The sequence below is a fragment of the Leptonychotes weddellii genome, chromosome 9 (assembly GCF_054177405.1).
Source record: "Leptonychotes weddellii isolate Sample4059 chromosome 9, ASM5417740v2, whole genome shotgun sequence".
Classification (NCBI taxonomy): Eukaryota; Metazoa; Chordata; class Mammalia; order Carnivora; family Phocidae; genus Leptonychotes; species Leptonychotes weddellii.
In genome coordinates this window covers 89,264,316-89,279,623 of record NC_138377.1, presented here as the reverse complement: position 1 = coordinate 89,279,623, position 15,308 = coordinate 89,264,316, and the positions used below count along the sequence as shown (strand labels likewise).

The following is a 15,308-nucleotide window of genomic DNA, read 5'->3' as shown; positions in this document are numbered from 1 at the left end:
TAGGTCCTGGTGTCAAAAGGATAAATAAGACAGTTATAGATTAGAGATAGTCTACATAGAACTCCTACCCTAATTATCTAAGATGTGGTAGGTTTTCAATAAATATTTGAAGGAAAAGAATAAGTGATGCTCAGAGAGTTTAATTGAACTTCAAGAAGGTCTTTTGGATTCTTGAAAAAATAATACCTTTTTATGAGGCTCAAAATTCACCTCCATACCAAATTTAGCTCCTACGAGAGGGATGTGACTCTTGAGATTCTATTGCATTTGGGGCCTATTCAGTTCAAAGAAGCTTACATGAGTCTGACTGGGTTCCTTCCTCATTAGTCCCTTCAGACTTCTTGATGGCCCACCCTGTTCCACGGAGCATATCTCTAGACCAAAGCTGGCAAAGTGTGTTACAGAAAAGAGATAGCTAAGGCAGGAGGGCTTTTAGGTCCTCTGGATAATTTTTCTAAGTGTAAGTGCCAGCCAGAACTTAGAAAGACTATGCTTTTATCCTTTAGTTTCTTTTTCCCCCAGTTATTGGCTTTTAATAAGTAGATCTTAATTGTTAAACAAAGTAAGCTGTTTTTAAATTGCTTTGAAAACAGAGTTGTCATTGACAAAGGTCTTTCTTCTTTGTTGGAATACCAGTACCACTGCCGTAGTCACGCTGTGTGTGTGTGTGTATGTGTGTGTTGTACATGGAGTGTAGTATATTTGGTAAACATTCTTGATTAGCTTAATTGATGCTTGCATAGTTCTTTGTGGCTTTAATATCCATTTTAAATGACATTTGGTGGCAGATACGTTAGGTACATTAACTCTGCCTCTTAGTATCCATTTGTTATATTACCTATTTTACTACACCTGCAGGCCTTTGGGTCCTGAGGAAGTTAATGCCCCCATTGAAAGTGAGCAACTTTATTTGTGAGCCTTCCACATTAGAAGGATCATCCCCAATGTTTCTGAATTACTTAAGGATGTGAAAAATATCTTTATTTTCTATTTGATGACACTTCTAGGTAATGTGAGGAATTATAGAATAATACCTTAGCTTGGAGAGGATTTTACTCCAAAATAAAATCAAGTCAGATTCTCAGCTGTTGCCTGTTAAGTGTCAGTTTGACATTTGAAATGATCTGAACTTCATGATTTGGAGAACCCCACAACCAGCAGCTATAACTTTCATCCACTCAAAACCCATTTGGCCATGACTGATAAAGGAGCTCTTTTGTTTGGGAGGATTGAATTGGAACAATTGGGGATGAAAACATAAGACCTAATGATGGAGTATCTGCGGTACAACTTCAAGATCCAAATTTGTGTTCACTTTAAATAAACACTCTTGTGCCTCTTTTTCGTAGGAAATTTAGGATGGAATAAAGGTAAACTAAGGTAGAGAAATGGTAAAAGTAGACTTACAAGTATTCTTTTGGTCTTAGGAGGTCACATTGTATATTGGACAACCACAGTGTGCTGAGCTGGGTCCTGGCTCTGTCCTCCATGGCAGTATGACCTTGGGCACGTTGTTCAACACTTTTCGGTTTCAGTCTTCTCAATTATACAAAGAAGCTGGAAAATAGTACCTTTCTCAGAACACTGGTATGACAATTAAGTGGGCTTCCCTATGTAATGGGTTAACATGCAGAAAGCACTGGTTGGGACTCGCTCTTAGGAAAACCTAGTGGGAAGTGGATTACTATGAAGCTTATGGAACTTAAATGTTAGGACTCCTCACTTGCACACACACTTTTTAAATAAACATTTTCTTTTGTACCTAATTTTGTATTTATTATTGTTATGTTTTCTTAAACAAAGCCTCCCAAATTACATGATTCCATGAAGCCTGGATTCTCCCTTGTCAAGCCTTCTTCATAAGTTTGGTCCATTATTCCTTCTGCTTGGGTGCAGACTCCAGAATTCATTAATTAAAAAAATGCTTTGAATTATTAAAAACAAGACACTATTTTTTTAAAGCATTTGCATGATATATGTTATGATAGAGCTCTCTCAGGTGGGACTTATCCAGAGGGAGAAGAATTAATTTGTCTCACATATACTAAACAATGGATTTATTTCTGCTAAGGAATGCAAGGGTGTAGAAACTTTCCTGGTGAGATTTACTGATTTGCAAACTGATCTACTGATGAATGTCACTTGGTATTAGAACAATAAACCTGATATAAGATACATAGTCCTTTTTGAATGCCTCTGATCAGAACCTCGGTTCGTGAACATTTTATTGTATTTGCTTAAGTTGGTGAGTTTATTTTTTGAAGTCATGGCTCTCTGTCTGTTGGACTTAGAAAGCTATGTGTCATCCTTAAGGATAAGAGAGGTATGGGCCATTCTACCTGGGATGAAAGGGAAAAATGTTATGACAGAGATGTCCAGAGGTTGTGGGTAAAAGTAAGAGAGACATAATATGCAAGCAGAACATGACTATTTCTTCCCAAAGTATGTGGACTTTTCTTGGAGGAAAGAGTTCAGTTAATGAGGCATTAACTGAGAGAAGCTTTTTGTTGAAAGTACAGTGCATGCCAAAGGAGGCATTCTGATAAAGGACATACACACACACTCATTCACAGATTGAGAGAGGTTAAGTGAATGGAGGCTGAGAGAGATATACCCTGAAAGACTGAGCAGTTTGAAATGGAGATGAGAAAAAAAAATAGAGTGCTTTCTCTCAGATGAAAGCAACCAAAGCTGAGGCTGATTTTGAAAGAAAAGGAAAATAAAACATATTTCACTTGGTTCAGAGACTAATTTTGCTAAGCTGAAAAAGCACTTAGAGGAGTAGTTCTGCTTCTGATTGCCATCAGAAGAGGATAGGAGGAACTCAGTGAGAGATGGGCAAGGGACAGAACCACCAGTGGGTGACCTTCCACGGGCGGCCCAAGTGGTGGAGGCAGCTTGCCTTCGGAAGGGCCAAAGCAGGACTTGACTAGGAGTGTGTGTGTGGGCAGGGAGGTTATCGATGCTGGACTTGCCAAGGCTGACAAGGCCATTAGCCTGTGTAAAAGAAAGACATATTCAAGACAATGGATTACATTACTTGAGAATTCAATAAGTGTTCTAATGCTTTGTGGTTTCTTCCTTTCAGTGATTCATATTATTTATCAGTTACTTAGTGTTACTGGTTTATTAACCCATGGTATGTTTACATTTTATTGGCAACAGTAAATACTGTGACTCTTTTTTTTTTATTGGTGCATAAAGTTCGCATTTATCCTGTAGTGATAAGGTTTTCTGCTAAAGTTACACTCAGAATTGCTTGGTAATAGTGAACGCTGAGAGATAGTGAGGTAAAACTCTTAGTTGGAAGAAAAACCTTATTATTTTATTGATAGTACAGGTGATGGTGAGTGGATGCTACTGGCTTTTTGCTGATGATGGTATAAAATCTCTTAAGGTTTGGCTCCATTTTCAGTTCCATAATTATTTACTGAGGGCATCCAGCTATGGGTTGGAGTGGCTTTTACAACCTCCAAGAACTGACTATATGCATCTCTTCCCAACACTGCTTTCAGTGACATCATCTTGGTTGCTTGAAATTCACCACATTGGGAGTATTTACATGATGGAAACTGGCAATCATATGAATCAGATTTTCCCCACCCCTGAAGAGCCAGTTGTTAAATGTTTTCCAGCATACACACATCCCTTGTGCATGGCATTGGGCTAAGCACTGTAGGGGATTTAAAATGTGAGTGAGATAACATCCCAGTCCTTAAGGATCATATAATTTGTTATAAGGAATTGAGGATGATGACAATAAGTACTTACTGATCACTTACTATATCATTAGAACTTCACAGGTATTGGTCCATTGAATCATTTCAAAAATTGGGGGTGGGGTTGAGCAAATTAATCCCATCAATTTACTATGGAAAGCAGTGTTTTATCCTAAATGTATGTGTTTGCAATGTTAAAATTGCCCCTCTTTTCACACCTTCACCAGTTCTATCCTAGTATTTTGTGAACAAGCTCATGTTTATGCTATCTCTGTTCTTTATGACTTTAAAGTGTTTGGTCATTCCCCTTTCATTTTCCATCTTCTCAGACTATAGTTCTCAAGGTCTTTAGTTCACCAGGCTCCCTGTCCTCTCCCACACCCCAGACTCCCTTCTCAGGACTGTCTCTAGCTCTCTGCTTTCATATGTGTGTGTGTATGTATGTATGTATGCATGTTTTTATTTTAATTCCAGGTAGTTAACGTACAGTGTTGTATTAGTTTCAGGTATACGATGTAGTGATTCAGCACTTCAATACATCACCCGGTGCTCATCATGACAAGTGCCCTCCTTAATTCCCATCATTTATTTAACCCTTCCCCTCACCCACCTCCCCTCTGGTAACCCTCAATTTGTTCTCTGTAGTTAAGAGTCTCTTTCTTAGTTTGCCCCTCTCTCTCTTATTTTTTCCCCTTTGCTTATTTGTTTTGCTTCTTAAATTCCACACAGGAGTGAAGTCATATGGTGTTTCTCTTTCTCTGACTGACATACTTCACTTAGCATTATACTCTCTAGCTCCATCCATGTCATTGCAAATGGCAAGATTTCATTCTTTTTTCTGGCTGAATGATATTCTATTGTATATATATACTACATCTTCTTTCTCCATTCATCATTCAATGGACACTTGGTCTGCTTCCATATCTTAGTTACTGTAAATAATGCTGCTATAAACAGGGATGCATGTATCCCTTTGAATTAGTGTTCTTGTCTTTGGGTAAATACCCAGTAGTGCAATTGCTGGATCATAAATTTTCTATTTTTAACTTTTTTTAGGACCCTCCATACTGTTTTCCATAGTGGCTGTACCAGTTTGCATTCCCAACAACAATGCACAAGTGTTCCTTTTTCTCCATATCCTTGCCAACAGGTAACACTGTTATTTCTTGTGTTTTTGATTTTAGCCATTCTGACATGTGTGAGGTGATAGCTCATTGTAGTTTTGATTTGCACTTCCCTGATGATGAGTGATGTTGAGCATCTTTTCATGTGTCTGTTGGCTGTTTGAATGTCTTCTTTAGCGAAATGTCTGTTCATGTCTTCTGCCCATTTTCTAAGTGGATTATTTGGTTTTTTTGGGTGTTGAGTTTTATAAATTCTTTATATATTTTGGATACTAACCCTTTATTAGATATGTCATTTGCAAATATCTTCTCCCATTTTGAAGGCTGTCTTTTAGTCATGTTGATTGTTTCCTTTGCTGTGCAGAAGCTTTTTATTTTGATGTAGTCTTAATAGTTTATTTTTGCTTTTGTTAGGAAAACATCTTGCTTCAGAAGACATATCTAGAAAGAAGTTGCTATGGCTGTTGTCAAAGAAGTTCCTGCCTATGTTATCTTTTAGGATTTTTATGGTTTCAGGTCTCACATTTAGGTTTTTAATCCCTTTTGAATTTATTTCTGTGTGTGGTGTAAGAAAGTGGTCAGTTTAATTCTTTTGCATGTTGCTGTCCAGTTTTCCCAACACCATTTGTTGAAGAGACTTTTTCCCGCTGAATATTCTTTCCTGCTTTGTCAAAGATTAAATCATATAATTGTGGATTTATTTCTGGGTTTTCTGTTGTGTTTCAGTGATCTATGTGTCTGTTTTGGCCCAGTATCATACTATTTTGATTGCTACAGCTTTGTAATATAACTTGAAGTCCAGAATTGTGATGCCTCCAGCTTGGCTTTTCTTTTTCAAGATTGCTTTGGCTATTCAGGGTCTTTTCTGGTTCCACACAAATTTTAGGATTGTTTGTTCTAGTGCTGTGAAAAATGCTTTTGGTATTTTGATAGGGATCGCATTAAATTTGTAGATTGCCTTGGATTGTATAGACATTTTAACAATATTTGTTCTTCTATCCCATGAGCATGGAGTGTCTTTCCATTTCTTTGTGTTGTCTTCTATTCCATTCATCAATGTTTTATAGTTTTCAGAATACAAGTCTTTCACCTCTTTGGTTAAGTTTATTCCTAGGTATCTTATTATTTTGGGCACAATTGTAAATGGGATTGTCTTCTTAATTTCTCTTCTGCTTCATTATTGGTATATAGAAATGCAGCAGATTTCTGTACATTGATTTTGGATCCTGCAACTTTGCTGAATTTGTTGATCCGTTCTAGCAGTTTTTTGGTGGATTCTTTTGGGTTTTCTATATAGAGTATCATGTCATCTGCAAATAGTGAAAATTTTACTTCTTCTTTACCAATTTGGATGCCTTTTATTTCTTTTCATTGTCTGATTGCTGTGGCTAGGACTTTCAGTACTGTGTTGCATAAAAGTGGTGAGAGTGGACATCCTTGTCTTGTTCCTGACCTTAGGAGAAGAGCTCTCAGTTTTTCCCTATTAAGGGTGATATTTGCTCTGGGTTTTTCATATATGGCCTTTATTATGTTGAGGTATATTCCCTCTAAACCTACTTTGTTGAGGGTTTTTATCATGAATGAATACTTTGTCACATGCTTTTTCTGTGTCTATTGACATGGCCATATGGTTCTTACCCTTTTGCTTATTGATGTGGTATATTACATTGATTTTGTGAATATTGAACCACCCTTGCATCCCGGGAATAAATCCCATTTGATTGTGGTGAATGATTTTTCTTAATGTTTTGTTGGATTCAGTTTGCTAGTGTTTTATTGGGAATTTTTGCATCTGTGTTCATCAGAGATATTGGTCTGTAGTTATCTTTTTTAGTGGTGTGTTTATCTGGTTTTGGTTTCACGGTAATGCTGACCTCACTTCCCTTCCTTTTCTATTTTCTGGAATAGTTTAAGAAGAATAGGTATTAACTGTTCTTTAAATGTTTGGTAGAATTTGCCCGTAAAGCCATCTGGTCCTGGACTTTTGTTTGTTGGGAGTTTTTTGATTACTGATTCAACTTCTTTGCTTGGCTATTGGTCTGTTCAAATTTTCTATTTCTTCCTGATTAGATTTTGGTAGTTTATATGTTTCTTGGAATTTATCTATTTCTTCTAGGTTGTCCAATTTGTTGGCATATAGTTTTTTCATAATATTCTCTTATGATTGTATTTCTGTGGTATTAGTTGTTATTTCTCCTCTCTCATTTGTGATTTTTATTTATTTGAGTCCTTTCTCTTTTTTTTTTTTTTCTTGATAGGTCTGAGCTCTCTGCCTTTCTTGAAGAAATTCTTGTTGGGATTGGTTAGTGACACCATGGTTCCTCTGCTCATTTTGAGATTGACATTTTGAGGTGCTAACATGACATTCATATCTTTCCTTATTCATAAAGCATCTTTAATGCCTCAGGAAGGAAGGGCAGGAGGTATTAATGGTCATCATATCTTTGGCAAAAAGATTTTCAGAAAAAGCCTTTACAAATGTTTACATTCTTGTTGCATCCAAAGTCCTACATCAGAACAAAGGGCTTTGGGGAAATGATTTTCACCCAGGCTGTCTAGTTGAGAAGAGTCGACAGTCAGTATTTGTCTAGCCTTTACTTTGAAATGTGGCTGAACAAGCCACTAGGAGGAGTTCTTTGCATGTGTAAATCTGCATTCTTCCTCGACTGTTTGCTGTAGGTTCAGACAAAACCAGGTTTGGAGATGGAACTGCTGCTTCAAGCCTTCATATTATTCAATAGACCAAGAAATTTAAAGTAGGATATTTTATTCATCTGAGGTGGAAATATACCTTCTGGGAATGGATCAGGATTCTAGCTAAGAAAACTTATTTTAAAACCTCAATTTGATCCACCAGCTTTCTTGGTCAGAAAGGAAGTGTGGTCAGCAAGCAGGTGTTTGGTTTGAATTGGGAAAGGAAGAGCTTGGCCTTTGCTTTAGAATATCAAGTGATAGCTAATTCTTTTCTTTCCTTCAAGCTTCCTCCTTCAATTAATGTAAATATGTTAATGGAATACGATTTCCCTAATAGGTAATACTGATAGTAACAGGGGTGGGACTGAACCTAATGGTTTCTTTAACATGTTTAATTTCTGATGTTGCTGTTAAATGTTGAGGAAAATTAGTCACATTTAGAACCATCTGTTTCCAAAACTGGTTAAAGTGTGGATTGCCTCCTGACTAGCCATTTTATGGCTTATGATAATAGTTGTGGGATGAAGTGATTGTTTTTATTCCCTTTCTTTGTTTTCTGCTATGAATACTCACACATTTTTCTTCTAGGGAACTGGGATTAAAAATGTCAAAGGACATCCTTCAGGTGTCTTGGTTATAATGGATGTAAAAAGGAATCTCAATTCTTACTTTCATCTTCCAACCCAATATAACTTATCTTCACTTTGTTTTTTTATTTATTTTTAAGTAGGCTCTACGCCCAACATGGGCCCTTCAATCAGGAGTCGTATGTTCTCTCAACTGAGCCAATTCAGTGCCCACCTTATCTTTAATTTAGATACAGTTATAGATTGGAAACCATAGTTATGAAGTGTGTTACATCTTTAATAGTGGTAAATACTGCATGATCAATAAATGGTTGAAGAAGGAATTTGGATGATTTTAATATGTGTTGCCTTTGACATTTTATTTCCTGGGTTGTTGCTTTTGAGGTGCTGGGAAAAGGTGGGGACATGGAGAGAATCCCTTAAGTGTATGTATGCCTTTCACAAGAAGGAAAAACCAAGTTTTAAATCTGGCAATCAAATAATTTGGTCAGTGTTTTCCTCTTTTTTTTTTTTTTTGTCTTCCATTCTTTCTACAGAGTGGCCATGAAACTTATATGTGACTGTGCATACCTTTTAATGAACAGGTCAGAATTCTGGCAAGACCACCTCGAGTACTTGTTAGGATATTTAAAATGTTCACATAATGTGTTTCTTTAAGAAAAAAAAAAAGTCTACCACTTTCAGTTGTGGGTGGTACTTCATTTTTGAGTGATCCCTGAGAACTTCATACAGTTTCCTAATCTTGGATTACTCTCTGACATGTTCTTATAGAAAAATCAGACTTTTTCTATCTCAAGTGGTATGGATATTCAAACCTGCCCCAACAATGAAGCAGTTGACAGCTCTGCTCTACAGCACTCATATAATGGAGGAAGACTTACCTAGTTTACTTGTTGCTTATCTGCATAAGGAATATGGTTTCTACTTGATAACATAAGACAAGTTTAAAAAAAAATTTTTTTTTGGAAGGAGATGTTTTAAGAGGGGAAAAAAAGGAGGAAACAGAGAGAGAGATTTTGAAACCCAAAATCAGTTCTTTATTGCAACTATATTGAAAATTTTGTTTTCCCACAAATTAAGAATTAAAATAACCCAAATGTGCAATGAAATAAAAAAAATAAAAACCATGTTACAGAGTGATCCTAACTTCCAGATGTGTAACAGAACAAAATATTACAGGTATGCCAAACTAATTGTATAGTAGAAGTAAAATTGCCCTCCCTGTATGTCACTAAGAGTGGCAATAGCTGAGATACTGGTCTGAAGTTGGATGTTACAGGAAGCTTCGGATGCTCAATTAGTGGGTTAATTCTCCTGAGGGTAGAACAGTTCTTCTCTTACTGCCTGTGTTAGTTGGTTAGGGAAGAACTGGTTATCTTCTGAAACCATTTGTTTGATCTATTGAATAGGGGTGGGGGAGAGCTAAAACGTTGGCCGTTTAAAATTATGAAATTTAGCTAATTGGTGGAGAAATTCTCTTTTTAATATCCAGGTGGGCAATCACTCATTTTGGTTTCTATAAAATGAATTTTGAAATAGGTTTGACAGTTTGTTCATTATTCCTGCATGACAGTAATTTCTAAATGACATTTTGCTTCTATTAGGGCAGTAGAATTGATTGCAAAATTTTTAAATGATAGCTTTTTATGGTACAGTTTAGGAAATACCTTAATTAGGCCACTGCGAAATAAAATGGCCCACGCTTAAACTATGTGGAATCCTCAATGAAAGTTCAGTAGAGAGAAATTTTGATTGCTGTAGTTGAGTGTAAGAGCAGAGCCATATCACCAACTGCTTATGGAATCTGTGATAAAACAGGCAGGAGCTGCTTCAAAGAGAATTGATGCGATTAGCTTCACCTATATTCTGTTGGCATTCTCTGAATTACATCCTGACCCTCTCTCTCTTCACCTTTCTCCTTTCTCCTGTTCATAGCCCTTGTATAACAAAGTCATTTATGCATGCCTTTATGTATAAGGACTTTTGGTTGGAATTTTAACAGTATTTTTTTTCCAGCTAAAAAAAAATGAATGTGGATATGAGAAAAAGAGAAAGACATCAGGAACTAAATGTTTTTCTCCCCTGGAATATCTGTTTTATACAAGGAGAATTTACAGTGTAGGAGGGAATATGACAATATTACATGTTTTTTGCTTCTTTTCTCTGACAGGCAAGTCATTTGCTGCAGGTGACTAGAGGTACATAGGTTATTTGACTAGAAACAGCTGATAATATGGACATGAATGATTATGACAATTAGTGACCAAAAGAATTCATTTTCCCACCACGAAAAAGATAACAAAGATCTTTGACATTATTTTGTATTACTAAAACACATTATCATTCTTGCTGGATGTTTATCATTTATTTTTTCATTCATTTATTCACTCTATAAATATTTTTTCCCTACTAACGGCCAGCTCTGTATGTGGCACTGGAGATAGAGTAATGAATCAGTCAGACATGGAGCTTACAGATACTGAAAATTACTTTAATAATGAGTTATAATGTTGATGAAATTTTAGGGGAGAAGTACAGGGTGCTGTGTGAATCTGTTACAGATAAGGATGATCAGATTATAGTCTAGAGGGGCACGTGGGTGGCTTAGTCAGTTAAGCATCTGCCTTCGGCTCATGTCATGATCCCAGGGTTCTTTTGTGGTCACATGCAAGAGAGCCAATGGGGCAGAACTAATATTTGAAGAGTTACTGACCAGTGATTTCCAGAACTGAGAAAAGATTTTAAATCAGCTAAAATTCAAGAGGTTTATGGCTTTAGAGCCCAAGTTGACAGAATAGTTATTATTTGGGACATTTTTAGTATCATAGCCATAGGATAAGAGCTCTGGAAGGTTTTGCACAGTTGAATGCTCTGGCCTAAAAGTAATACACGGCACTTCCTCTCAGAACTATTGGCTAGACCTAATCACATGACCTCATTCAACCACAAAGGGACAGGAAGTATAATCCTATTCTAGCATGTACCCAGGAGAGGAGAGAGAGGATATTTGGTAATCAACATTAATCATTACCGGAAGCCCAAACCATATCTCTATTAAAACCACCAAATCCAAAAGCAAACAGTTTAATTTCTATTTGATGTATCTTGTCAGGATTGATAATAACAGCAAATAAGTGACATTTATTAAGTACCTGCTATAATCCCAACTCTGGGCTTCATTCTCCCTATTTAATTAAATGTTCTCAGCAACCCTAGGAGGAAGGTAGTAGTATTCTTCCCACTTTGCAAATGAGGAAACTGCTAAGTAAATGAGAAAGAATGCTCAAATGAATAACTAGGTCATAGAGCTAGGGGGCTGGAGAGCTGGTTGTAAACTCCAGATCCGTCTTGGACTCTTCCCCCTACGTAGTCTACCTGAGTGAGTCCTCAAAGCCTCTGCTTTGGTCACTTCCTTGCCTAATAGACCAGCAATGAAGGCCTTCCTCTGCCTTTCCTCTCAGTTTAAAGCCACTAGACTACTCTCCAGAGCAGAGTTTAGGAACATTAATGTCCCATAGTAAGCATTCAAAGCACCTCAGCTTTCTAGTCCAGAGATGAAACAGCTGTTCTCTCCAAATGGCTTATACTGAAATGTAAATGAACAAGGACATTAAAAAAAAAGAAAAAGAAAAAGAGAAAGAAAATAGATTTAAGTTCTTGCCTTTTAAAATTTTTATCATTTCCCATCCAAGCTTACTGTTTTTGTTTAATCTTGCCATTCCTTTTCTTCTTCCTTGTATGCTCTTTTTCTTAGGGATATGCAAACTTTATTAGTCAGCTCCTCTTTCAAGCTCTGTATGCTTTTGTGTTTGAGAATTGGGAATCAGGTACTTTTACTGTTAGCCTCAGGGTGGATCTGAGCAGGAGGAAGCTTTATGAATAATCAAGGTTGACATCTCCAACGTTGTTCCTTCATTATAAATATTGTTAAAGGAGCTGTGACCACCATGGGCTCCCACTGAACAGAATGTGCAGGGGGCGGCAGAGACAGACTTTGATTTCAGCTCTTTTCTGGTTATCACTTCACTGATGACCCTGGAGTTGACAGGTCTCTTACATTTGGCTTTTTTTTTTTCCCCCCAGAAAGTTTCTCTTCATTTAGCATAAATGTTTGGTCTGCAGGAAGTTCGCTGGGTTCATCTCACCAACTCCAAAGGCTAAGGACCATAGTTAATATTAGTGCTTGTGCATTGCCTTAGCCTGAATCCCTAATGAATGCTGAGATGCTTTGTGACTTTAACCATTTTAGTTCCATTTGGATTATTAATAGCATCATGATCTTTTTCAGGAGGAGAACAGATTATAGTGCCCAAGGTCTCTGACCCTTCTCCCTACTTGCTGAGAAAGATTAGGCTCCACAAATGTCTGAAAAGACACAAGTATTCAATCCATATCTCAACTAAGGTTCCCTCTCCCAGTGGTGCCCCACTAATCCCTAGTTATTATATGTATGTATTAATAATATATGTGTGTACATACATATATAATTAGCCAGCCATGTTTTAGATTATTCATGTTGTCTTGACAGTGTTTTCACTTTCAAATTGGAGATAGGTGAACTTGAAATTATATCACACGAGTAAAACTTTATAAATTTCCTCCCCAGCTCCATTACCTTCTATCCACCCCCAGTAGATTCACCAAAGAGTGTTTATAGAACCAATTACATACTAAGAAATGATATGGACTCCCTTCATGTCTCAGTAGCCTTGTGAGGAAGGTGATATTGCTGTTCTGATTTCCTTGAAAGATTCAGACACCTTGCCTTAGGGAGTGAAGGGACTTGCTCAAAGCTACACAATAGGCACAGTTAGAAGCAGAGATAAAGTGCAGGGCCTCTACTTCAAACCCTCTACTCTTCTGCCTGCTTCATGTTTATTAGGAGTATTTGCTGTTCATTCATTCTGCCAACATTATTGAACATTTGTTTATGTCAGGCACTAGGGATTACTAAGATAACTAAAGCAGAGTTCTTAGGAGCTCAAATTCTGGTGAGGGAGAAAGCTCAGTTAACTGGTAGTAAGGGATACTAAATTACTGAGATATTTAACAGTGCAGTGGTTGAAATAGGGAACTCTGAGGGCATGGAGGAGAGCTGTTTCAACTTGTTCTCAGGGCCTCAGGGAAGCCTTCTTAGAGGAAGTGGGAACGAGTGTGAGGTAAAAAGGTAGGTCTCAATAAAAAAGAGCTGACCTTTCTTAGGTGGTGGTGAGAACAGAGAGTGTGCCGTGAAGCCCTTGGGCACACTGTGACAGAGTACAAGGTGGTAGGGCCCTTCCTGCCCATCCTCAAATGCCATAGTCCTCCCCTCTATTTTATGCAAATCTTTGCACCTAATCATGTTGTTGCCAAGTTCCATTGCTGGTACTTTGTGTCTTAGCTGAACAAGCTAAAGAAGTCTTCAGGGGAAATTATCTACTGTGGACAGGTGTTCAAGAAATCCTCCTTGCAGGTGAATAACTTTGACACCTGACTGCACTATGACCTCCCCTCCCAGCAGCACCCACCGCACATACCAGGAGTACCTGGACCTGACAACTCCAGGCGCTGTCACCTGGTGTTACCAAGACATGGGCAACTGACACCATGCCCAGGCCCACTTGATCCAGATCATGAAGGTGGAGGAGATTTCAGCCAGCCAGTGCTGCTGACTGGCAGTCTAACAGTTTGGTGATTCCAAGATCAAGTTCCCACTGCCCCACCAGGTCTTACCTCAACCAGTACAAGCCATGCTTCACCACCAAGAGGCCCAACACCTTCTTTTAGATGCAGAGCATCCCTGTCCTCAGGTCTGCCCAAGGGGAAACAAACAAAAAAAGGTGAGAGATGCTTTTAGGTAGAGGGGAGGGGGAAGATATACCTTTCTTTTCTAGGCCCTGTTAAAACACTTCAAATACTTTCGAGTAAGCCCCCCAGAAATTTTGATGTATGTATGTATATATGTTGCTTGGGATTCAAAAAGCCACATTCCCAAATGTAAAAATGCAGTCTTGTAAGATGTGGATATAGGGAAGACAGCAGGAATAGCAGGTTTGGAGAGGAAATTCTTGAGTTTAGTTTTTGGATGTGTTGAATTGAGATGTTTTTGGAAGTTCAGGTGAAGGTACACAAGCATTTGGCTGAGAAGTGGTCATTTCAGTTCAAGAAAGAAACCAGATTGGAGATGTAAACTTAGGAATTGTCATCGTTCCGCAAGACAGTGAAATCAGCATGCAAGCAGACAGGTGAGAAGGCCAAAATATGAACCATGAAAAATATCAGTGGTTGAAGGATAAGCAGAGAGAAGTTACCCTCAAAGGAGACTAAGAAGGACTCCCCAAAGAGGAAGGAAGAAAATAAAGGGAGTGTGGTGTCACAAAACCCTAGGGAACAGAGCATTTCAAGAAGAGGGAGGGCTTAATACAGTCTAACATTGGTGTCAGGCATATTGTTTTCGATGACACATTCCATTGGATTTGGCATCAAGGAAGCACTGTTAGCCTTTCTGAGAGCAATTTCAGTGGGGTGTGTGTGTGTGTGTATCAAACTCTCAACTGTAGGAGTAGAGGAGTGCGTAGAAGGGTAGGATTGGAGATCACCTTTTATGAGTTGGCCTTTGAACAATGGTAGAGCAATTTTTCTACTGGTTTCCTTGAAGAAGAGGAGAGATGTAGGAGAGTAGCTGGAGAGGGATGCAGTGTTGAGGGAGGAGATTTTAAGGTTGAAGAGGGCATTAGGATGCTGATTTGGTGTGTTTGGCATTACAGAGGAGGCAACCAGTTGAGCAAGTCTCCCAAGGTGGGGGAAGGGTGGTGGAGTCCAGGGTAGAAATGAATTAGCCTAAGCAAGAGAAGGAATCCTCTTCCCTTTTCACAGGAAGGACTGAAGAATGGCTCAAGACCATGGTGGATAGAAGGAATCAAGACCCCAGGATAAGTTTCTGAGTGCTAACCATGTGCCAGCACTGTGCCATTCACATACATAAAGGAACTGTTGTGATCCCCATTCTTTTTTTTTTTTTAATCTTATGTTAATCTCCATACATTACATCATTAGTTTTAGATGAAGTGTTCCATGATTCATTGTTTGTGCATAACACCCAGTGCTCCATGCAGAATGTGCCCTTCTCAATACCCACCACCAGGCTAACCCATCCTCCCACCCCCCTCCCCTCTAGAACCCTCAGTTTGTTTTTCAGAGTCCAT

At 38.1% G+C, this 15,308-nt stretch overlaps 1 long non-coding RNA gene and 1 pseudogene across 1 annotated transcript in view; both read left to right on the top strand.

Annotated features, from left to right (window-relative positions):
• The first annotated feature begins 611 nt into the window (after positions 1 to 611).
• The window catches only part of LOC145723533 (uncharacterized), a 42,956-nt gene continuing 28,259 nt past the window's right edge, over positions 612 to 15,308 (top strand). The window contains exon 1 of the long non-coding RNA XR_014148663.1: positions 612 to 4,869. This is a non-coding gene — a long non-coding RNA (uncharacterized LOC145723533). The remainder of the gene's footprint in view (positions 4,870 to 15,308) is intronic.
• On the top strand, positions 6,471 to 15,269 carry LOC145723323 (large ribosomal subunit protein eL20 pseudogene; annotated as a pseudogene).